Consider the following 24273-nt stretch of genomic DNA (forward strand, 5'->3'; position numbering starts at 1 on the left):
CAGTACTTTACCCAGAAGAGTGAAGGTAGTCAGTGCCTCAAAATGGGAAAAGTTAAGACACAGAGTAGGTATGTAAGAAATACTAGACCTAAGGCAAAGGCACATTGTGCCCACCCACTCTCTGAACACAGATAAAGATGTGATTTTTCACCTGTGTTACTTTATTGAAAGGATGTGAGAAACTTTCATAGAAAGGCAGGCTAAACTGGCTATACTTTCCAAAAATGACAGAGAGAAAGTGAGCAAAGTATAACCACAGGAAAAAAAAAAAAAAAAAAAAAAAAAAAAAAAAAAAAAGAAGAGTTACATACACATTTCTCCATTAAAATAGGCTTCCACAATTTGTTTTTTATTGATTGAGAAATCTTTACAATTCGCCAGATTCTTTAGTGGTATTTATTCATACCACAATGTAATGCTATCTGTTTGTCTGAATATGTATTATCTATGAATAATCTCTTAATGTAGTAAGAAAAATTCTGCCAAGTAGATTTGAATCTTCTTTTAATACAAATACTTTAGTTCCAGCTTGATACAGAAGTATCTACATGTTAGTCTGTTTCACTTGAAAATACATTGTCTAAATACATTTGCTTAGCCTTGGTGAGAATGAAGAAAAGTAAATCTTTGATTCCTTTCTTTATTATTAATGTTCCAGCTGCTCTGTTAAGTTAGGGACAAATCAAGTGAGAAATGTTTAAAGTCTCGAATGTAGCATCTTAAAAAGAAGTTATGACAGTTTTAATGCATTAAATGAACAAATAGTAATAGCTGTTTCTGCAGTGGTGTACATGGTAAAATCTGTGTATCAGTTTCAGAATGAGTTTCAAAGGTGTTTTGCAAAAGCCAAGTAAAAAAAGTGTCACAGAACTTGTTGATGATGTCCTTTCCATGTTATCCTGCAATACAGTATTTTGAGTGTACTTTGGGTTTACTTTATATGGCTTTACTTTAGGAGATGCAATAAACCATACAGAAAAAATTCCACTTTGTTATACTAAGCATAAGTTTGTCTCCAGAAAGTTTACAATGCAGATTAGGCTGAACTTTGTGTGGCCTGATGTGACTGTTAATATTAATCTTTCCTTTTCGCGTTTTAGTTTTTCTACTACAACTTGGAAATTGCAGCTATAATAACACAGAAAGGTGTGCCCTTTCTTTCGTTTTTTTTTCTCCTGTTCTTCCTTTCCCAAGATCTCTTTTTCTGCTCATACAAAGCTGAATTGCAGATACCACTGATGGATATCAGCATCTTTCACAGAGGCTCCATTCCAATTGCAGATGCTACCTACCAGGGTAAAGCTGACACTCATGTTTGTGCACAGACAGGAATAACAGTGTTTTAAGGAATAACCGAATGAACAACTGGTACTAAAATAAGTTGTAATTGCTGATAGTTCAAATGCAGGTAAAAAACCATCTTCACATGCAGGTAAATAAACCAGCTTCTCTGATCCTGTAACTTTCTTATTTAGCAGAAAAAGATGAGTGAAGATAAGCTTAGAAAGACACAGGACCTGCTGTCCATAATACACAGGTTTTTCTCTGTGATGTCATCAGAGATTTAACGTGATCCTGTGCAAGCCATTCAATTTCAGTGCATCTCTTTCTTTATCTGAGAAGGTGAGGATGAAGCATGCCTGCCTTACAGTACAATGGGAAAGGAACACTGGTAATTCATATCTCAAGCATCATGGGAGAGTCTGTTAAAATTGAGAAGGATTGATATTTATTTTTCTCTTAAATCCAGCATTTTATCCATCTCTTGAAATACAATGCACACAAGCACAACAAGACAATTATTTCCTAATATATCCAAGATAGTCATATGCACGTGTAGTACTGCACAAGTGTGTCTATAGAGATCAGCTTCATCGACTGTCTAATTTCATATAATCAGGGAGGCATAATCTGGATCTCTCCACACCCTTATTACCAGTTCTGGCCCTCTAAAAGCTTCTAAAATATTTAACTCTTCTCACTGTGGACTCAGCTAAGAAATGTAAGCAACACCATAGCAAACACTCTGTACAGAGTAATTTTTGCATAGGATAAACCTTTCAAGCAGTGATATCTTTGCATACTCACAGATACAAATGCACAAAAATATAGACTGTATGTATGAAGAGTGATAAACACAATCTCTAGTAATAAAGTTCCTTGCATTGCCTATCTGGTAGTTGTTAATGAAAAGAGTGTAATGCCATGGTATTTCTCTTTCAGGTGTTTTTAGAGGTTGAAAGTATTGTCTTTCATTTGCTGACATAATATACCCCAACTGCATGATCCTGGAGATAAATAACAGACTTCCATATCTGTTTCATCCATAGCCGAGCCAATTCAAGCATTCCCTGACTTTCATGTAAATCACAGAGTCACTGGGGTTGCAAGTGACCTCTGCTCAAAACAGTAGTAGCCATATGGTCATACCAGGCTGGTCACATCAGGCTGCTGAAGGCTTTATCCAGTCAGATATTGAACATTTCTGAAGGTGGAGACTGTAAAACCACCCTGGGCAGCCCGTGTCACTGTCTTACTGTCCTCATGGGGAAAAAGGTTTTTAGTTCTGTTCAGCTTGAAACTCCTGTGTTTCAACTTAACATCATTGCCTTCATCCTTCCCCCTTGCACTTCTGTGAAGAGCCTGGCTCCATCTTATTGATGATCTTATAGGTTCTCCAGTCTGAGCAAGCCCTGGTCCTGCAGCATCTTCTCACATGGTAAGGGGTCCAGCCCCTGGCTATCTCAGTAAACTTCTGTTGAACTCAGTCCAGTTGATCAATGTATCTTTAACTGGGGCTCCAAACTGTACATGTAGATATGTATGTATATATATATATATATATATATACACACACACACACACATATATATATGTACATGTGGCCTAACAGGTGCTGCATAAATGGAGTCACCAGCTCCTTCAATTTACAGGCTGTGCTTCTAATGACACTGCTCAAGGATGCCATTCAACAAGGAAACATGGGGACCACTTATGTCTGCCATGGTCCTCTGGGCCTCTTCATTGGAGTTACTCCTCCGCCAGTCTCTCCCCAGTCTGCATTGCTGCCAGCCATTCTTCCTTTCCAGGAGCAGGACTATGCTGCTCTTACTGAATTTCATGTTTCCTGTTACCCTGTTCCTCCAGCCTGTCCAGGAAGCAGCCCTACCTTGGAGCATGTTGGCTGGCCCCTCAATTTGGTGCCATCAGCTGATCTGATGAGCGAGCTGTGTTGCATCCTCCACATGATGGACAAAGACACAGAGGTCCCAGGACAGACTCCTCTGATGCTCTGCTTCTCACCAGCCTCCAGACAGAATACAACCCATTAAGCACCAGCCTCTGGGCCCAGCCATCCAACCCTCACTCTCTCTTTGTGCAGAGCTAATCCTGTTGAAAAACAACATGGGCAAAAACAGTTTTGGCTGGATGACATAACTGATTTGCTGCAGAGCCATGATTTCAGATATGCTGTGACAACACTAGGGGAGGTGTGGCGGTGTAAACCAGTTCAAGGCAGGGAGGGTGGCAACTTCTTAAACCAGCTTAAATGGCACCACTTAATGTATGAACTAGTGGCATCCACTAAATGTTAAATTAGTAATCCCTTATACCACACAATAATGCATAAGAAGTTTTTTTATCTGTGGGCTTGTAAAAATTTTCTACAGCTTCCTAGACAAAATATTTGTGTATTCAGGGAGAAAATTACATACTTGCAGCAATTAATATTTTAACCAACTGGCACCACTGCTAGTCTACTGTTACAGTAGACAGAGTTACTGTAAACAGAGTATTACAGTACTGCAGTTACAGTAAACAGAGTAGGATTTGCATTTCTCTTGGTCTGTGTTGTACTCTGCCTTCATTTGCTAGGCTATTATTTCTTCTCAAGTGAAATTAGTATGCAAACAAAGTTTGGAGGAGAAGGTTGTTAGATTTTTCTAAACATTTGTCCAGAGTAATAGAAGTCCATGGCACAACCAAAGTCTGTACAAATTTCCCATATCCTACTTGTAGTGCCTTAATGATTATGATTTTTTTTGTAAGTGCCCAAAGATATGTTCTTCCATGCACTACCTCAATAAGAAACAAGAGAAACCAAACTCCCACCACTGTTTGTTTTATAAACCAAGCCTAAAATATTTTAAAATCTAAGAAATTAAAATTAAAAAGAGCAAAAGATCTGTCATGCTTTGTGCTTCTAATGAGTATATGAGAGTTACTTTGTGTTTATAATGAAAAATTACTTGGGATTAGATTTTGACTCTCTTTTAATTCAAGTAAATGTTCCAGAAACTTTTTCTGCATAACATGTGCTTCAAATATTTTTTTTTTTTTCTTTTTTTGGAAGTGCCAATTGAGGACTGCTACTGTATGGTGTGATAGAGCCTATGGGGATCACAGTTCTAAGAATGGCATGCAATCCACTTATTTCTTGTCTAAATGAATTTCAAATAGCATTGGAAGTATGATGCTCTGAGGATAGAAGTGGAATTATTGTGTATAAAGGTATTGTTTCCCTCTACAAACACTACACTAAAGTAAATTAGTTTCTTAAAGTAGCAGGTTTTACAGCCTACAGCTAAGAATTACAAGTATTAAGGAGATGAAGGCAAAGGTTACAAAAGTGTACTGGGCAGAAGGCAGTGCATGCATCACTGTCACCTTAAGTTTTATCATAGAAATCCCAGTGTTCCATGTACCTCTATATGCAACATAAACTCATAAATTAATATGACGTATTTAAATTGTACATTTGAGCTCACTCTGCTAGTCTATGTGAACTCTCTGAAGAGATCAAGAGAGCGTGCTCAGATCATAAACACAATACAAATACTTTAATGCCTGATAGCAGTTGTGCTTCAATCCTATTGATCAGTCTTGTCATGTGATAGCACTCCACTGTATTACCCAAACTTTTTATGGTACACATGCTTCTGTCCCATGCTAATAAACTAGTCAGGTCACTTGTTGCAACAGCTTCAGCATCACCTCCAAACTGCACTCCTTCAGGTCTAAACCTGTTGTTTCTTTCAGCAGTGCCTGGGTGCCTCCCAGAGTGGGGGTGGTTGTAATCATGCACCCCTGCGTCCATTGTACCACTTGTAATTTCTTCTTCTTGCAAATTTATATAAGTACAGAGGTGCAAAAATGCTACAGCAGTGGGAGATGTGACTTTCCAGTTCAGAATCATAGTGGCATATTTGCCAACAAATGCAAGTTTGGCACCTACGTGGGTTTTTGCATGCTCTTTCTCAGTGCTCTTTCCCATTCCTCATCCCTGCTCTGTAATTCACCAGGTTCTGTTGTTAAATTATGATTCCCATATGTTGTTTTCTCAAGAAAATCAATCCAGTTTTCTAGATTACATGCAAGGCATTTAATGACAAACATATTTTGTAATATTTGTAGATTGGACCCTTTATTTTCCTTTATTTTTGTATACATTAGTCATTAGCTCAGCAGAAGTGTCAAAAACTAGTAATTCATATTCAGTGATCTATGTAGAAAAGTGATGGAGCTTCTGTCATAGGAACCTGAGGCACTGCACCTGATGAAAGTGAGGGTCATGTTAAGACCAATAATTTATTTCTGACAGTGCCCAGTAGGAGGCATACTTAGGGGAACTATGTAGGAAATATTGTTCCCTCCTGTTGACAGGCTCTCCTCTGTGTTGCACAACAGGAGCATGGGAATCAGTGATCATCAATTGAAACAAGAGGTGTTCTGGCTGTATGTAAGAGGGAACAAAAAGTTCATCAAGAAGACAATTAATCATGGATCAGATTATCCAGAGAGGTTGTGAACCCTTCCTCCTTGGAGATTATCAAAAGACTTGAATCTCTTGGCTTGTATTCAGTGTTGATGCTGCTCTGAGCAGAAGTTTGACTAGGTCACCTAGGTCCCTCATTGATTCTAGAAACCTTGTAGGAGTAATTGTCTCTTTTGCAATCAGAGAGCTATCACATCTCTGAGCAGTTCTCGCCCTGATTGCACGTGTCTAAATCTGTTTTTCATTAAATGAACAGCTGCAGTTTTGTTTTTTCTAAAGGCAACAGTATTTAGACTATAATTTCATAGAATTTTATTCAGTCAAAGACCATGATTATTTTTATTCAAACATTTGCTCAAATGTCACCTTTAGATTCATGGACTGGCAGCAGTAGCTATATAACAGAAATGAGTAACATTTCAAATACACCTTCTGTGGAAACAAGTGATCTTGGTTAAAAAGTTTTAATTATGGCCCCTTGGGGGCCATAACTCATTACTAATAACTTCAGTAGTTTTGTGAGATGCAACTGCTATTGGTATTTGCCCTGCTTTCTACAATAATGCAATATCCTTTTGTTGATGATATGAACGCCCAGTAATTGCATCCTGTTTCTCCTTTATCCATGTGTCCATGGACTTTAGTAACAATAAGAAGTACTTAAGTATTATTAAGTTAATTGCATATTCAAAGTAATATAGAAACAGTTTGAGAGTTTGGGGTTTTTTTGTCTTTGTTGATGCAATGCTTAGAATTTCTAGAGCAAGCTAGAAAATAACTGCAGAGAAGTATCTTGGCAATTACAGCTAGGACCAGAAGGCCTACTCAGTATGAAAAAGCGTGTATGCCCCATGCAGTAGTTCTGACAAGGCTAAAGCAGAGCACAGCTGATTTGCTTGTAAGCACAGGATGTTGTGAACCTTCATTCCAGAGGAGACCACTTCAACACATTTTTGCATTGTGAAGGGAATAATTTAAGAAAAGGATTCTGTTCATATATATTGATTTCAGACTTCAAGATGAGCATTTTTGCCTATTGTTTTTGAAAATAAACCATGAAGCTAAAGATATACAATGTCTGCCAGATTTCAAAGGATATGAGCCCATTGACAATCCAGGTGTAGTTCCTTTCTTTTGGTAGAACTTGACTTGAGATAACGAAACTAAAAGATTTCCTGTCATGTTTGATGAAGAGAATGCAAAAATCATTTGTCCTTTACAATGTCCTCGGAGGCAAAGAAGGAATTTCAGAGACTGTCCAACATGGCTTTGATGAAAAAGTAATTAAAGTCACTGACAGAGCTGTCCACATGTTTGAATCAGATAACAGTGTAATTGACTGTAATGGTGCCTGTGCTGAAGGACAGTAATCAGAAGATAGATGTGGCTGAAAACAAATTTGCTAAGAGAAATTTTATTGGCATTTCAAGACAATATTAATAAGTCAAAAAGTTAATTTTACTTTACACAAGAGCTAAGTAGGCTATGTTGTGCTGATTTTTGAAGAGAAATAAGAACAAAACTCAGTATCCAGATGGTTTTATCTTTTTTTCATAATAATAACCTGCTATTCATATTTTACAGTTACTATTATCACCTCCTTCATTTTGCAGTGGGAATCACATGTGCATCATGCATACACCTCAACATCTCTACCAACAGCAACTGACTTTGCAAGTCCTGCTGATGGGCCATCAAGCCTACATCAGACTCATCACAGTATACAGTGTTTTTTAGGGGCCCATCTTCTCCCTCTCAAGGATGAGTAGAAACTAATTTTAACTATAGATAATTCTGTAATTTTCAGGCAAAGAAGTCAGTTTGACATACTCCTCTTAGCCTGATTGAATTCATTTTAAATGCTTTGGCAGCTTTTCACTATGCTGCTCTTAAAAGAATTGGAGATAATGACACAACTTACAGCTGATCTCAATCCTTCTTCGAAAGGAAGAAAATAGCAACCCCCTACAATAATCACAGCCAACCTAATTCTTTGTGCAGCTTTAATTGCTTCTTTCCTCCCCCTAGATTTTTGTCAATTTAGGCTCAAATGGTTATTTTGAGATGTAAAGTAACCAAGCATACATATTCTGTTTTTTTAACAACTCTAGGTTTTCTGGGCATGCTTAAAAACCACAGATGTTTTCTAATTCCTACATAAATTTTTACAAGATTTGATGTTCTCAAGCAACATTGAGAATTTCCTTCATTGAACTACATAGATAGCCCATTTCTGTCTCAAATAATATTATTTTAGAGGAGTCAGGGTGACATAGTGTGAGTGCAACTATAAACCATCTGTCCTATTCTCCTTTATTGCAGTTTTGTGCAGCTGTCATTCATGACCAACCAGTCTAAGCTGTGCAAAGAACACAATACCTAAACACCACTACAGCCTTTACACAAATGGTCTTTGAGCCTCTAACAAATATGCAAGGGGTGTTGCTTTTTCAGCTTGTGCATCATCTAAATAATTGATTATTCTTTTCTCAGCCTTCAAGCACCTCTAAACAATGGGTAGCATGGCATAGCAGGACAGGTTACTGCTCCCCATTCTTTCCTTGTATAACAGCTGGGAAAAAAAATCTGGTTTTGTCCCTGAAACTCAATGCATGTTGGAGTATTATGGTCAAAGTTCTCTGTCAGTCAGCAGTGTGTCAGTCCTAGGAAAGCTTTTGCTCCTTACTAAGTCAAAAGAGCACCAAGACACCTTTCTATGAACCAGGGTTCAGCCCTAAATTTCAGGTGCACAATTCTTATGGTTGCTGAAGTAGGACACTAATGTCACTTTTAAGAATATCTTGAATTTAAATTACTGGCAGCAAAAGCAGTACATTTTTAATTTGTACATTAAGTTGATTATATTTGAAAGAAACAAACCATTACCCTTACTTTTCTTGCAATATTGTTCTTCCAGTACCTTTGCAGTAAAGAACCATTCTTGAGGCACCATTTTTAAAGAAATCTGCAGTCAGCACGTAAATAGTCAGCATGTAATTTAATTTACATATAAACCAATCATTTGTACACCTAAGCAGTAGAAATGCACACACCCACACTTTTATGTATCTTAAGTGATGCAGACAACTTCTGAGTTCATAAATTTTTTATTCAAATTCAGCCTGTATCCATGAGATATGTTTCAAAGCAACCTATTCAACCTATTCATTTCTGCCCCCACTCCTGAAGCTGATCACTCACATTTGTGTTGTAGCTACTTATGACATTAACCTCAAAACTGGATAACTTAAATGATCAAGGTTTTTAAACTCCTGTTTCTCTCAAAGCCTGCTTCATAATGTAGATATTTCTGAAGTTGAGGTGAAGGTCAAGGTGTATGGGGGAGACAGAAGAGATAAAAGTTAAATCAGTGTTGTTACTGAATAAAACATACGTGGGATGAGACTTTTATCCATTAAAAACACAAGTTTGGAAAAAAAATATAACCATTTTAAATATAAACCAATTAAAGGAAAAAAAAAATCACCCTAGCACTCTACAGTCAGTTCTTTGTAGATGACTGTATTGATCTTTCAAATTTGTATTTCTCCTATAGACTGTGCTTCAGCAGAATCCTTAAACAAGTTATTTGCCTTAGGTATTTGAATGCTTTTATTGGAGTTTATTATAAATAAAATACACTTCACTTCAAACACTTTCCTAAAGGTACCCCCATTTATTTGATTGTTTAAAGTTGTATATTTGTCTATGCATTCATCTGAATTTGGGCACTCTTAATTGTCCGTGTTAGGGACTATATAGCTGATAAGTATTCTTGAGCACATCTTATGGAATGAAAGCTCTGTTCATTCTTAAAGATAGCACTTTTAAGAGTAGTGTAGGACAGGACAGGAAAGGAAAGACAAGATCTTTTGACATAAGAAGACCACCAGTAGCATTTCTAATGTTTACCCGGTAAAAGTAATCATAAAATAAGGATTTCTCAGGTTGCTGAGAGCATCAGGAAATCAACATTTGCAATGTGTTTAGGTGTGCACATGACTGTTACCTTGAAATAAGTGTAACTGACATAACCTTAGATGAGTAACTTGGCAGGAATTAATTCTTCACTTAAGATTTTATCAGCAGCTCTTAATATCTGTAGTGACCATTGCCTGGCTGCAAACTATTGAGTCTGTCTACAAAGAGCTTGGTTAATCAGAGTCTTGCCAGTACTATCAAAGAAGCTCTTAGAAGTGAGATCTCTCTAGTGCATTTAAAAAATGCACTAGAGAGATTGAATGTTACCTTTGAATGATGTAACCTTCATTTAGCAATTCCAAGCATTCCATTCACTGTATAAGTCCTCTTAACAGCTGCGATGGCAGTGATGATTCAGTCCATGATGTGTTTATCTGATCCACACTCAACAGATGCATTTGAGCTGTTTCACATCCATGCAGCGCCTAAGTAGTGCACTCTCTAACTGTGTTTACCTCAGCTGGTGCTGAGAAAACCAAAGCAGCTTCTTTTGCTACCTTTCCAGAGCAAAAACATTTGTTTCCTTTGCAAAAGCATTGCTAACCCACAGTGGGCAAACTGTAGAGGAATGAAAGGAGGGGGAACTTAGCCAGTTCTCACGCACAGGTTGGGAAAATGGCTGATATCTAGGGAGTTATTACTGAGCCTAGCGCAACACCCATTTGTACCAACTTAACCTCTGACATGGCCTTCACAGGGAAGGTGTGTTGCTGTTGAAGGGTATTGCTATTAAAGGGGATTTCTGGGGATGGAAGAATGGATAGATGGAAGCCCCGAGGCTTACACCAGCCATTCAGTGCATGGCCCCAGTATTGCAGTGGCCCACAGAAAACTGGGCTAGGCTGTGAACACAAGACAAGAAAGCGTTGCCCTTTCTTCTGCTTCTGGCAAATGAAAAATTATTTATTGCCGCACCTAGTAATCCGGCATTCATCATGCTTACGTACCAAAATCTTGCTGTGTGTCCACTGTATCCACTTGCATAAATCAACTATACTTGTAATTGGGATTTCTAGAGGAGTCTGAAGCCATGTGTTTGAAATTGCACTGAGTTACTTCTAACGAAGTTATGTTAGCAGAACCTTTTAATATTAGTGGAGAAATATCATGCTTACATTTAAACTGCTTTTTCTACTCAACTTTCAAATGTTAGGAAAAATCCTTTTGAGTCTCTATACATACTCACTGTTCAGCTTAATTGAAATACTTGGATAAAAGTGAGACCAAATCTTTAGCATTGAGACATTCAACCAGAATAACTAAATTTTCATAGCACCTCTTAATTGCTTCGGAATCTGACCTAATCTGGCCCTACTTAGCTTACAGAATCTTCAGAGTCAAGTATGAGAAAGATCTAATCTCTAGTAGGCTGTAAATAAAATTCACTTACAGTAATGATGTCAGCTTACACTGGAAAATCCAAGTAATATTATTAGTATTTATATTTCATATTTAATTGGAAAATGTAACTATTCTTACATAAGAGCCAAAGGTCATGAAAGACTTTGCAGCAAAAATATATCAATCTAAAAGTTATTAATTTGTTTTGGTTTAGACTTGGATCAATAATATGTTGTGTATCACATTAGGAAGTACATAGTAGAATGTCATCTTGCAGTTGTGCCTAGTGCCTAGTTTTCTACAGTGCTGCTTAGCAAATCTGAATTCTTTAGCTCAGGCTGTAGTGTTGTAGTATTGTAGCATGTTCTTTTGTTTGGTTGGTTGTTTCGTTTTAACTACAGTGTTCCTCAGTTTAAATTCTCAAGGGTTTGGCTAGCATGGATATCCTTTGGACAGTATCAAAATACTTCCACTACATAGCACTTCAGTGGTAGATACTATATGAAGCTTTACTCTTATGAAACACACAGCTTACACTTTCTTCAGAACCTATTCAGAAACTATAAGATGTAAATAGGACTCATGCACAAATCCAGCAGAAAACCCTTAGGAAAATTCTTTCTAGTTCTGTCACTAAAACAAAATGAGTTTTTAGACTCTAGGGTCTCTCTCTGATATACCTTACCACAGGTAAGGTTGATGCCTGTCAACTAATGAAATATGGCTTAGTTTAAGAACATTTTTCCACACCTGGATGTCTGTCTGATATCCAGATTCTAAATCAAACAAAGCTTTGTGCCTTGGGCTGTGCCTCAGTAAACCCTACTCTTTAATTAAGCAACAGTATCAGAGATCAGCCACATCAGGTAAACACTGTATTACTTCTTTTAAATATTTACCTGGTACCCGAGGAACATTTGGGAGTTTTTGAATCAAAGAAACATCAGAATTAGAAATTCAAAATCTTTTTGTGAGAAAAAATAATTATTGCATGCTTAATTGTTTGTTCTTTGCATTTAATATTTCTTATCTAAAAAGCCATTTAACAGTTAAAATTTTCTAAGACTCTGTATTAATCCAGATCAGAGAAAAATAGTACAATTTGCCACTATAGTACTGTTTTTCCCATTGATATGAAATGGTGCTCGTAGATGGGACAACCCTGGAATGAATATCAGCTTCAGTTTCCATTTAGTATTCCCAATGAATAATGCTTACAATCTAGATACATTATAGTGCTTCTCCTACCCTGCCAAATGTTATATTTTCAGCAACAAGAGGCAGAATTTTCCCTGAGACTATGCTTTTTTTCTGCAATTTAATTAATTCAGAAAATCCCATGTTCACTGGCCATGAAGCAGCACTATAAGCTTATGTGTTTGTTGAAGTCATATTCTTGGTGAATTATTACTATGGCAATTGGGAACAGTTTCTCTGTTGCCGTTGCCTCAATAGCAGGCACTACTATGTTATCTTGAATATTTCTGCAACTCGTTACTGTCTTTTATTCTTCCTCACAGATTTGCAGATGAATAGTCAGAGAAACTTTCATATGCATCCACATAAACAATGGTTTGGTTTGCTGGTCACAAATGGACTTAGAAAGCTGGTCCCAATGGTCATTAGCTGGGCTTTCCTCATTAGTTATTTTGTAGATAAAATATCTCAGATCTATACTATCCTCAAAATGGTACTGAAACAATACCAATCTGATTGGAATCTGAATGTGGAAAAGAAGTTGCACAACCTATTCACCCATTCCTGGCAGCAGAAGGGACAAATTACAAACACTGATTCTCACAGGCCTATGAGAAGCTATGAACTCTTCCTGTGAAAGGCAGTGGAGGTCTAACAAGATGGGTGGCATGGTCCTTACATTTTTCCTCTTTTGTCCTCTGGCAGAACCTGAGTTCCTAAGGGTAGCTGCTCTCCTGACATGAGGTCTTTTTAGTATGGATTACAAGTAGATGTGATGTGCTCATAGTTGTGTGGTGTTCTGTAAGAGGCATGCATAAATCCATCCAGACTGAAAGGTGATAAATGGAGAAAAGCTCATAGAGATAGCAAATTATCTTACTGACATTAGCAAACAAGCACAATTTGCATCACAGGTATATACAGTATTCTTCTGCTTTGGCTTCCTATAACCAACTGCATTTCCTTGCGCTTTTAGGGCATTTAAGCACAGTGTCTAATCTCACATCGTCATTGCAGAGTTCAGTCTCTCACCACATAGCAGGCTCAGATACCAAAATAGCTCAGGAAGCAAGACTTCTCCATGTTCTGTCTTTCAAGTAATATGCCAAAATAACAGCTGTTATCACTTGAAGTTGAGTCATTTGGTACAACCCATTTTTTACTGTTGCAACTGGTATTGCTGAAGTACTGCAACTCCATTGGTACAGGTTTGTGCATTTGGCAAAATGCCCTTCATTATGACCTTCTGAGCTCTAGGCTGAATGTCCTAGGTGAATAAGGTCTGTGTTGTCTTATAAACTCTCTGGAAAACTCACCTTTGCACAAGTTTCGTATAGAGGGATCTAGGCATAGTGACTAGGATTTATTTATTTGTCACAGCGTTTACTGTTGGCTGGGGGAGACACTAGACTGATTATGAGATTAAATGACATGAAAATACCCAGACCATGGGACAGAAACTTACTTGTGCTAAGAATCTAAATAATATAATAATTAGTAATTCTTCACAACAAAGCAATGTATCCTATGTATGTTTTTGATAGAAGCATGTTCTATCAGTTAGGTGAAAGATGTATTTATGACCCATGAATCAGAGTTGGCCTGGCCATCAAGGGAAGCAGAAAAGCTAGACTTTATACAAGATATCTTTAGTGGAATTATATTGAAATGGGTCAGGATAAAAAATGTCTGATAAAAAATCTAAAGCTCCACTAGTGCAAAGGCTCCTCTTGCCCCACTTGGTCACCATAAAGGAGAGAACTTCCACCATTTATAACATTTATAACATCATTCAGGCAGTGCAAATTGATCAGAAATGCGCCATTTACCCAGTTGACAAAATCTATTTTTTTATAAGATGAAAATTAATGTGCTGAGCAAGGTGCTGCTATAACTAAGGTGAGCGTTGTAGTCTATTCAAATAGCAAACCCTTCAGACTCCATACAATAGAGCTGTATTATTTCCAATAACACAGGTTTTTCCAGGTAGAAGGTTCCTTCATTTTTTTTCCCCATAAGTTGCAGCCAAGGCTTACTGAGATAAGGTGTTTTCTCAGCATTCATTGCTATGTGCTGTAACAGTACAAGATATTGAATATGTCTTTTTTTCTGCATGTATTTTCAACTGGTGCTCTATACTACAGTGCGCATTGCTCTCATTACAGAATGTCTCTTGTGATGAAGTTCTGGAGAAGCTGGCCATCCTTGCCAAGAAAACAGTGACAGATTGACATATACGTACATAGCCCCTCTGTTAACCAGTGGGGAAATTTCTATATTTCTATTATTTGTATAGGAAATAGCATGGAACTGCTACTGGAAAAGAACAACTTGTTCCATGGACCCTCATGCTAAAGTACCTATCACTAGTACTTGCCAAAGCTAATTGAAATGCGGTTCAGAATACAATATCCTGACAAGTTTTTTTTTTAGAAATGCCTAATTGCCAAACCTATTACTATGGCCCAAGTAAGCAGCATTTAGGGACTTTGAGGGCAGTAGGTCCTGTACACATCCTGTTGATTTCACCATCAATTCAATATAATTGCGCCTCTTAAAAGGAAATGTCAGTTCTCCATTGTTATTTTCTGGTGGAAACCAGGAAAAAAAAATAATCTAATAATGAAAGAAGTTCAGGTTTAACAGCTTCTTTTTCTTACTATGCAAAGCCACTGCAAAGGTACATGTTGAAATTTTATGGGGTTTTTAACTGTTTTCTTAACTCCTTTGATTCTTCCTACAAACTACATCAGCAGGCCTTATGTCTCAAACTTCATTGGTTTATAAACAGAGATACTGAGTAGCTGATATATTGGAGGCTTCCATTTTGTCATGTTATTTCCTGTGTCTATAAGACGTATATGCAAATCTTCTGACTTTAATCATCCTCATTATCTTCCAGTTTCTTCCCTCTTTAACAGGATGGACCTGACATATTGGTGTGTGCTGTGATAATTGTGCAGTCTCAGAAACTGAGACTAAAGTACGAATAATCTCACATGAAAGCTTCTGTTGTTTCTGCTATAAGCTCAGTTCAGATGAGTTCAAAGGTAACTTGGTTTTGTTTGGTGTTGGTATTTTGTCCTCCAGAATCTCAGTTTAGTTATATCTAAAGTTCCTAATTCCCCTAGTTATTAAGTAAATTGAAGCAACTCCAGATGAAGAAAGTGATGTGTGTCTGTGTTTGCAGAAATTCTGAATAAATGGTGTTGAGCATCATGAAATATCTTTGTTGTGTCAATGTGTTGTCAGGTTTTTAGTGGTAGTTATTGAATGGAGACCAGTCTATCAGCTATGGCACTGCTCTTTACAGTGTATGAAAATGAAGACTGGCAAATAAATAGAAAGTATTGTACAGGCAGACCTTTTGGTATCATCTTTAGGGAGTTTCTGGAAAGCTGTGTCATCTTTCTCCTTCATCTTTCTGACTGGAACAGCCTATTGTGCAGCAGGAAAAACGTAATATTGGCTTTTGTCCACCAGGGATGAGTCAATCACATGTGGGGCCTGATTCAGCTCTGCAGTCTCTGTCCTAGTGGCAGCTCCTCTTCTCTGGAGAACAAAAGAAGATGCATTATTACATCAAAGTCATTCAACTGACACTCAAAAGCTGGGTTGAAATAAAGGCAGATTAATAATGAAAGCAAAAGCTATACACAAAAGTAAATCAAAATAAGGAATTAATTCAGTTCTTCCAATGGGCAGGCAGGTGTTCAGCCATCACAGGAGACCAGGGCTTCATCACAGCAACTTGGGAAGACAAACACCATCATTCCAAACATCCCCCCATCCTGCTTTTTCCCTTCCTTTCTGCACTGAACATGCTGCCACATGGTCTGGAATATCCCTTTGGTCAGTTGGGGTCACCTCTCCTGGCTGTGCCTCCTCCCAGGCATCTCCAGCCTCCTCACCAGCGTGGCAACACAAAAGGCAGGAAAGGCCCTGGCTCTGTGCAAGCCAAGCCACCTCTGTATTATCATCACTGTGTCCAGCACAAATCCAAAACACAGCCCCTGGGAAGAAATTTAATCCTTCCTCAGCCAAAACCAGCACAGCCTGCCAGAAAGAATAGGTGGAGCATGGGGGGACATGCTCACACCAGGAAATGGTGCTGCAGAGCTGTGCAAATGATGTACAGTCTCAACCATACCCTGCAACACAGAACCACACATTTTACCAGCTGGTCTGGAAAGAAGGTACTGGAGATGACTCAGCTTTACTGGTAAGCCTACCTTGGCCAGTATGGAATTTTCTGGTTCTGTTTTAGCCTGCACAAGGCAGAACATTTTTCTTTTGAACTAACTTTCTTTTTTTAGCAATGCTTAAGGGCGATTTTTTCTTTCAAGGCTTTTTTTCTGCCAAGACCTTTCTTATTTTTAGACTGTTATAAAAACACTCTACAAGGAAAAGAAGCGTGTAGATTTTAACTTGGGTGAAAGAATTTTCCTTAATTTTTGGTGAATTTTTAAAATTTATATCTTCAGTGATCAGATGCTATTGCTATTACATTTTTATGTATCAATCAAGTTGAACAATCTGGTTTTGCAGAGTTATATGGACATGTTGTTTGCTTCTCTGAATTGTACTTCTGTGATCATCACAACACATTTCTGTGAAAAAGAACACTGCATATTGTCAAACATATTAAGTGTTATTAAGAACAGTTCCAGGGGTCCTTACAATAACCCTGAACAAGGCTGCTAATGTAGGAAGAGGAAAATTCTACCTGGTAAGAATAAGGATATATAAACAATGGCCTACCACTTCTCTTTAATTCACTGGATATTAACAAAGTGGTGTATTTTTATCTTGGACTACATGTGGCTGGTATAAGTTTTACCCTCTATACCGGGTCAGGGGTTTTTGTTAATTTCATTTTTTTATCTTTGTCTCCATGCAATATGCTTCTGAAATATCACAGCAGATATCTGTATGTATTTGCAGATTATTGATGGGCTTAAGACAAAAAGAGTGATGCTTTCTGCAAAATATTCTTGACCGCAGAATTATCTGTTCTTCTTAGCAAGAGAACACAGAACCCTGTAGAAAAGGAAGGAGCTTTTCTACACAGCTCTATGGGAGGAGACATGGGGAAATGGATTAATCTTGCAACTTCTCCTGGAGGCCATTGCGCTGGTGGGGACAGTTGGAGTTTCACAGGATTTAAGGGCCAACTATCTGTATATCCCCAGCCATTAAAATTTACCTAGATATCTTTTACCAAGGACAAAGACTTGAGCCAGATTGCATTTGGTTTCTAAAAATACCTAACCTGGCTGCATGGAGAGAAAGATAAACTAATGGTTCATCACTGCCGAACATTAAAAAAGACGCTTAAGCCACGTTTCTTAAAGAAGTCTCTCCATTTTTAATTTATAAAATGAGAATATAGATGTTTAAGGCTCAGTCATAAATACTGAGGGAACTTTAAATGAGAGAGTTTTTTGACAGTGTAGGCTCTACTAGCTGGAAGACGAGTACATACCAAACTGAATTTACTGACACTCATCTCATATTTGCTTAGGAGATTGTCTCAGAACAGATGAGTGTGAGACATGTTTATTTTAAGTCTGCACAAAATTAGACCTTGCAAATCTTTTTGAGAATTTTTGCAGGCTTGTCTAGAGTGACTAGGTGCCTTGCCTTTTTCAACTAATACTGTACTTAAAACATGTTTATAATAAATGTACTTGCATGCTATCTAATATAAATAATTGACTACTTAGAATAAATATTCATGATCTCAGGCATAAAACTCACTGAGGACTAAGTCAGTTGTGAGCCTGTTCCTGATGTTAACATCCATATCACTGACCTTCCGACAGTACCCTGCAGATTTTCCACCCTACCAGTTTAAGCTGTAAATTTTCATCCAAATAAGCAACTGCCTGTTTTCCTGATTTACCCACAGCTCTTCCTCTTGTGTTGTGTTCAGCCATTTGGCATCCACAGGATGTCAGAGCATATCATAAGTGAAGAGGGTTAACCTTTCAAAATTGTTTGCCTCCATATGTGACCAGTTTTTGCAGCACTGCAGTATTGTAGCCTAACCTCTAAGTATAGCCCTTAGATGTGTTTCTAGGAACACCGGCTTATAAATAAATACAGTTGACAGTCTGCTGATCACAAGCCTATATTTACCACAGAGAAGTTGACATGATGTCATGAAGGATTTGACAATTAACCTTGAAAATTCCCCAAGTAGTTTCAACATCTATTGAAATTTTTTCTGAATAAAACAAAAATTTTAAAATAAGAAACTTATGGCACAGGGTTCATTTAGATTACAGAAAATAATCACAAACTGTGAGGGTTAAAAAATAATTTCACTTCCATCAGAATAATGGATAGGATTTTCAAACATATTCTGGGCTTGCTATTTGATGTTTCAGCTGGGCAAACATTACTGAAGCAGTTTTTTATACTGCTGCTTCTTCTGAGCATTTGTATTAAGTTAATTCAGAAGAAAAGTTGGCCATGTTTACTTTCCCTCCTGGAAGGTCATTCTAATGGTGCTTTATCCTTAACTTGGATTTTTCATTGAGTTCTATTTTTTAAGTAAGAGCTTCAGCACAGAAGCAAGCTTGTGACTACATGACTGACGGAAGGAAGAAAAAAGATACACAGGTATCTTAGCTGCATAAAACCCTAGAAACAGTATAGAAAGCTTTTAACAGTTAGCAGAAGAGCACTACCACTGAAAACATAGTTCAAGTCTTAGGAAAATTAATTTTCCCAGACAGGCAGTGAAGAAGTTCTCAGCAAGGGACTGGGTCAATATTTCCTCAGGTTACATTTCCAAAATTGTAACTGAATTGGAGCTGGCACTAAGGATTCAACATAAGGGTTTATTTTGAGCTGTAGTAGGCGTCTTACAGCAAACTTAACAACAATGATATTTTTAGATGTGGAGATCTTGGCCCATAGGATTTCATCTGAAGTCCTTTAATGTCTAATGCCCAATGACATCAGGGGTGTTAAGCACTTAATTACTGCTGAAGCTTAAGTTACTTTTGAAACTGGAAACCAGACATTTCACAAATTTCTTTTGATGGATTTAACATGACTCAGATCCTATTGAGTTATGCATTTCCTTTCCACCTCATTGTACCAGGGGTCAACAAACAAGAAGTTTTACCCTAAGGTGAAATGTTGGCGAGTACAGCCAGAACAAGAGAGAATTGTATTAAAAATCAGCTCTTTATGCTCCTCAGCAGTACTCTTTTCCTTCCGTGTGACTATGTGCCTCTACTGAAAAGCGGCTCTGGTGAGCCTTATTTTTCCTCACAGAAAGACTCACGGGTGTTTTCTGGTTGCTTACAATACATTAAACCTTTGCTCCCTCCCTTACTGTCTTCTCTCACAAACATTTAACTTATGTGGATCTCTAAGGCTTTGATACTTCGCAGCTGAGGAAAGAGCCTTGCATTGCTTGGCAGGCTGACCTATTTCACAGACACAGGCAATTACTCCCACCACGGAGCAGCCTTTAATTCACAGCCAGGGACTGCAGAAGAGTTTTCTGGTGTGCAGCAATCCCCTGATGCCCTGGAAGGCAAGCAGCTGTTCCCTCCTGTGCAAAGACTCTGGCCTTGAGGAAGGCGACGTGGCTACACTCCTCCAAAGCTTATCAGCTGAATCAATAATCCTTTAAAACTGTTAGCAGCAAAGGCAAATGACAGCCACCTTCAAGCTCCTTTAATTTCTGCCAGGATAATGTGTTGGCAAACTCCCTCAATCTGTCCTCCTACTCTGAAGGCCAAGGACCTGCATTACCCATGGCAAATATGTGTGATTATGTAAGTGTCTGTCTTCAAAAGTGCAAAGGGTTCTTTTCATTCATTTCATCATGGGAAAGCAAAAATGAGCAAGCTAATTATATTAGCAACTTATTTAATTAATTGAAAATTTAGCCAAGGTATGTGGTGTTTGCCTTTCAAGATGTAAAGGCATGCTTGTGGATGCCTGCTGCATTGAGCCCACCTGGACTAGCATCCCATTTTTCCTCAGTTCTGTTATCATGCATGCCTTATAAAGTCATTTATTATACAAATTGGCTACTTCAATTCCTTTTCCTGGATGGTGTTTGCATTTTTAAAATGTAGTGTGGAGTGTTTGCTCATTAGTCAGTATTCTTTGGCTGTCACTCAAAATAGCTGCATGACTTGATTCCCTTCTGGTTAAGAAAAATTAACAGAGAAGCTGCCAGTCAAGTTTACCAAACAGTCCAACAATAGAGAAACTGTAAGCTCAGAATATTCTCCAGTTTCTGTAATTATACACTGAGCAGAGTAATAGAATAATTGGCATTCATTACATGAGTTTAAGCATTCACATTATAGACTTCTATTTTGAGGACATTATTACCATGCAGTAATAATTCAGTTTAGCTTGGTGATACCTAGAATACAATAGCTTTTGTAAAGTAAGGGAAATTTGTTAATATTCTACTTGCAAATATGCCATTAAAATTGCTGCTTGATTCCTAAAATGCAAAAGAAGTTTTTAAAGACAAGAGGCAAATCTTGATTATTTCAGAAAATAACTGATTTAGGCAAATATACTTATTTAGACATTGCTGCTAGTAAATTGCTATTTAAATATCAGAATATATACCCTGTATAGCTCAGAAGTTCCAGATGTGGATGTGAAATGTGCCATTGGACAAAAATGATAAATTCAAGTTGAAGTGTTTGATTGAATAATTGTACTGAGTATATGAGGTAAAATATTTTAAAAAGGTCCATAAGGATTTAGTGAACCAAATACTGCTAATGACCCATAGAATTTATGCTCATAAATTTATGCTCACAGAATTTATGGTCAGTCCTCAAGTCTCTCAGATGAGGAAAGCCACTGGAATTTTGTGCCTCTACAAAACTAATATAAGAAGAATTAATTCACCTAGAAGTCATTGCCAGTGAATTAGCACAAAACCCATTAGAAGTTTGTGTGCACAAATGTGAAATCTTGAACAAAAATATCACCACTATGACAATCTTGTGAATGGCATCTAAGGTTGGAAAAACTCCAGGAAAACGTCTCTCATACTCACCCAAAGGCATGCCAGTGTTCGCAGCAGGCATTCTCAGCATGCTTGAAACACAGTGGTTAAACACTCTCCTGGGTGAGCACAGGCACGAACCATCACCTCCAGCTGTAAGAAGATAAACTAAGCCCTTCTTGATTTAGAATGTAGAAAGCTTCTAAGTTGGTAAGACAGCTTGATTTATATAGCTCTTGCGAAATGGCAGTTGTGATAATTCTGAATTATAGTTGCTAGCCAAGTGCTTGAAAGAATGAAATAAATACCTGTCACTGCCCACAACTGTAAAAAGCATCATTCAAAAACATTCTCTCCTTCATGCTTTCACCTATTTTCAAAGCCCAGTTGCTTTTGATAGATTAAGTGGAAGTCAACTGGCTTCCAAAATATAAAAGTTGTATACCTTTTTGGTAAACTGGTCGTTCAGGAAAGAAGTTTCTGAAGATCCAGCTCAATGCTGACGAGCCAATATCTGCAGTGCAGGCACAGGTTGTAGTGCTGGCTCATGGGCAGCGGCGCTCGAGTCCGCTGGTAAACACAGCACTGATGCAGGCAGATAATTCCATGTGAAAGTTTAGCCAAGGAATCTGCTGCCAAGTGGTACTGAGGTGCCACCAGAGCCATGCTCTCTGTGCCTCAGATAATAGACTCTGCTTTAAAACTTCTGGGTTCCTACTCTTGAAAACGCTTTGTAGATTGATATTTCAGGCAAATCATTCAGCTCCTTTTTCTCTGGTTCATGCTTCAGGAAAATGGGTGTCATACCAACATTCTTCATCATCTATTTTAAGAATAATGCAGCTGCAGAGAATACTAAAATATTTTGAGAAAAGGTGTTAGATCTATGAAGAATTGTTAAATGTCCCATTCACGGGAACACGCTCATTCTGGGAGCTACTTTGCTCCTCTTGAAGAGCTTAGAGGAATACAATGGAGCTATAAGGGGAAATTTTGTCACCTTTTCAGCATGGATAAAGATGAGGGAATCTTATACTGGGGACAGAAATTATGTGTTTTATTAACTGAATATTGTCAGACACAATTTTTTGTACAAACATTACTTGCATTTCCCAGAAGCCTCTGAGGTACTCAGTTTGTGAACTCTTTTCATGAACTCTATGAACTGAGAATAGGCTGTGTTGAGATCATGCCTATGACTTTATCTATTTTAATGTTAAATTATAAATTTATGGATATAGGTACTCTGTGAATAGCATAAATTATTTTAATGCAGACAGAAACACAGTGTGACAGCAAATACTTACAAATATATTCCTGCAGTCTACAGAACTTTACCTGATTACTTGACTATTGTATTCAGAGTTCCCTCACCTCATTATGAGAAAGAGAAGTAATAAAAATGTATAGAGGCACAGGGCAGGGGTTATTCTGATAACATAATTAAGGAAACAAGAGTGCTAGTCAGAACAGAAGAAAGTGAATTGAAATGCCCCAGATAATGAAGGCTGCTTTGGAAAAACTAGGAAGCAGTGAATTTCATTGCTGACTTGATAGTTATTCCCACAAGCAGACCTTTGTCCTCAATATGACATCTTGTATTAAAATATGAGGCAGGTAGCACCAGTAAAACTTGCTTTAAAATTCAGAAGAATATTCGTTTCCTATGAAATTCTTTGCTGTAGCAGGATCTTTTAACAAAAAAACCCCAAATTTAAAAATAACAGTTACCAGGACTTTAAAAAAAAAAAAAAAAATTCTGTCTCCTTAAGAAAAGCAGATGAGCTGGCCTGGGGGAAAGCCTGAAGAACAGCAAATAGGTGCTACCTGTGTGTGACTACACACAGGCTGGAAACCAGAGCAGTGAGTTGCTAGGACAGGTTGCTGCTGCCAAGAGGAGTGAGCATGAGAGGGCAGCTGTCTGGTTTTATGATGGACCACAACACATTCCTGACCCAGACATCTCTGATCTCAATCCTCCAGTCATCAAGAGGTTTTATCTAAATGCAGATACCTGGGCACCCTGTCCCTGTGCTGGAATGGGTACAGGGATGTGGAGATACCAGATGAGATGGACATAGGAAGGGAGGAGGAGGGCTAAGAATCTGGAGCACCTGTACAGAAAACAAATATATGAGCCAGGAAACCTGCAGGAAAGCAAGAAATATAAGGAGCATTGAGAAAAAAAAAACAGTTTGAAAATATTACAGATGAGGTGACAAAGAGAAAAGGAAGGTGTCTCAGGCAGCATTTGGGAGGGAGGTGATGCTGAATCATTTTGGGGTCAGAAACAGTAGAAGGAAAATGAAATGGACAAGATGTTTAATCTATGATTAATGGTAGTTATTTTGTGAGAGGAGAAAAAAGAGTTTAGTATCTCAGAAAGATAAATGAAATCACACTCTTTCCCCTCATTAGACATTGCTTTTCAAGAACAAAGGAAAATATCTAAACAACTTTGTATTCGTATCCTGTTCTAAACATAATCAAAACAAAATTTCTGTCTCCTGTTTGCCAGATCAGGTTACAATTTGAAAAAAAAAAATTAATAATTTAACTATGCTATGTTTCTGCAAAAGTGATACATTTATTCCTTGGCTAGTATCAATGCTTGTAATATGTTGTTTCAAAACAGCCCAAAATAGCTATAGAAAAATCTGAAACTTATTTCAGTATAACCAGGCCAGAAGTGTGAAGAGTTCAAATTAAATGATCGAAGCTCAAAATATAATTCATCTTGGTATCCTAACATTAAATCTTGTAGAGATATAGAGACAATCTACTTGCACAATGAATGGGTTTCTGATTAATGTGAAATATTTTTTCCCACCAGTGCCAGAGTTTTTGGGAAAAGGTATTTTGCATGTGCTCTAGTAAGAACTACAATTATTAACAAAAAAAAAAAATTGCCTAACCTATTTACTTCATGTCTCTGTGGAAGATCATTTACTCAACTAGATCATGGCACTTTTTT

The 24273-nt window shown here is 37.7% G+C and overlaps 1 protein-coding gene and 1 long non-coding RNA gene across 3 annotated transcripts in view; one reads left to right on the plus strand and one right to left on the minus strand.

Moving 5' to 3' along the window:
* XKR4 (XK related 4) overlaps nucleotides 1-24273 on the plus strand; it is a 223723-nt gene that overhangs the window by 167955 nt on the left and 31495 nt on the right. The gene's annotated exons all lie outside the window — the stretch shown is intronic.
* On the minus strand, nucleotides 7175-23122 carry LOC110484766 (uncharacterized). The gene is made up of 3 exons (XR_002467810.3): nucleotides 21745-23122; nucleotides 21351-21452; nucleotides 7175-15847 (listed from the first exon to the last, which is right to left on the minus strand). It is a non-coding gene; the product is annotated as an uncharacterized LOC110484766 (long non-coding RNA).

Source organism: Lonchura striata, chromosome 2, assembly GCF_050655825.1.
Source record: "Lonchura striata isolate lonStrDom1 chromosome 2, ASM5065582v1, whole genome shotgun sequence".
NCBI classification, from domain to species: Eukaryota; Metazoa; Chordata; class Aves; order Passeriformes; family Estrildidae; genus Lonchura; species Lonchura striata.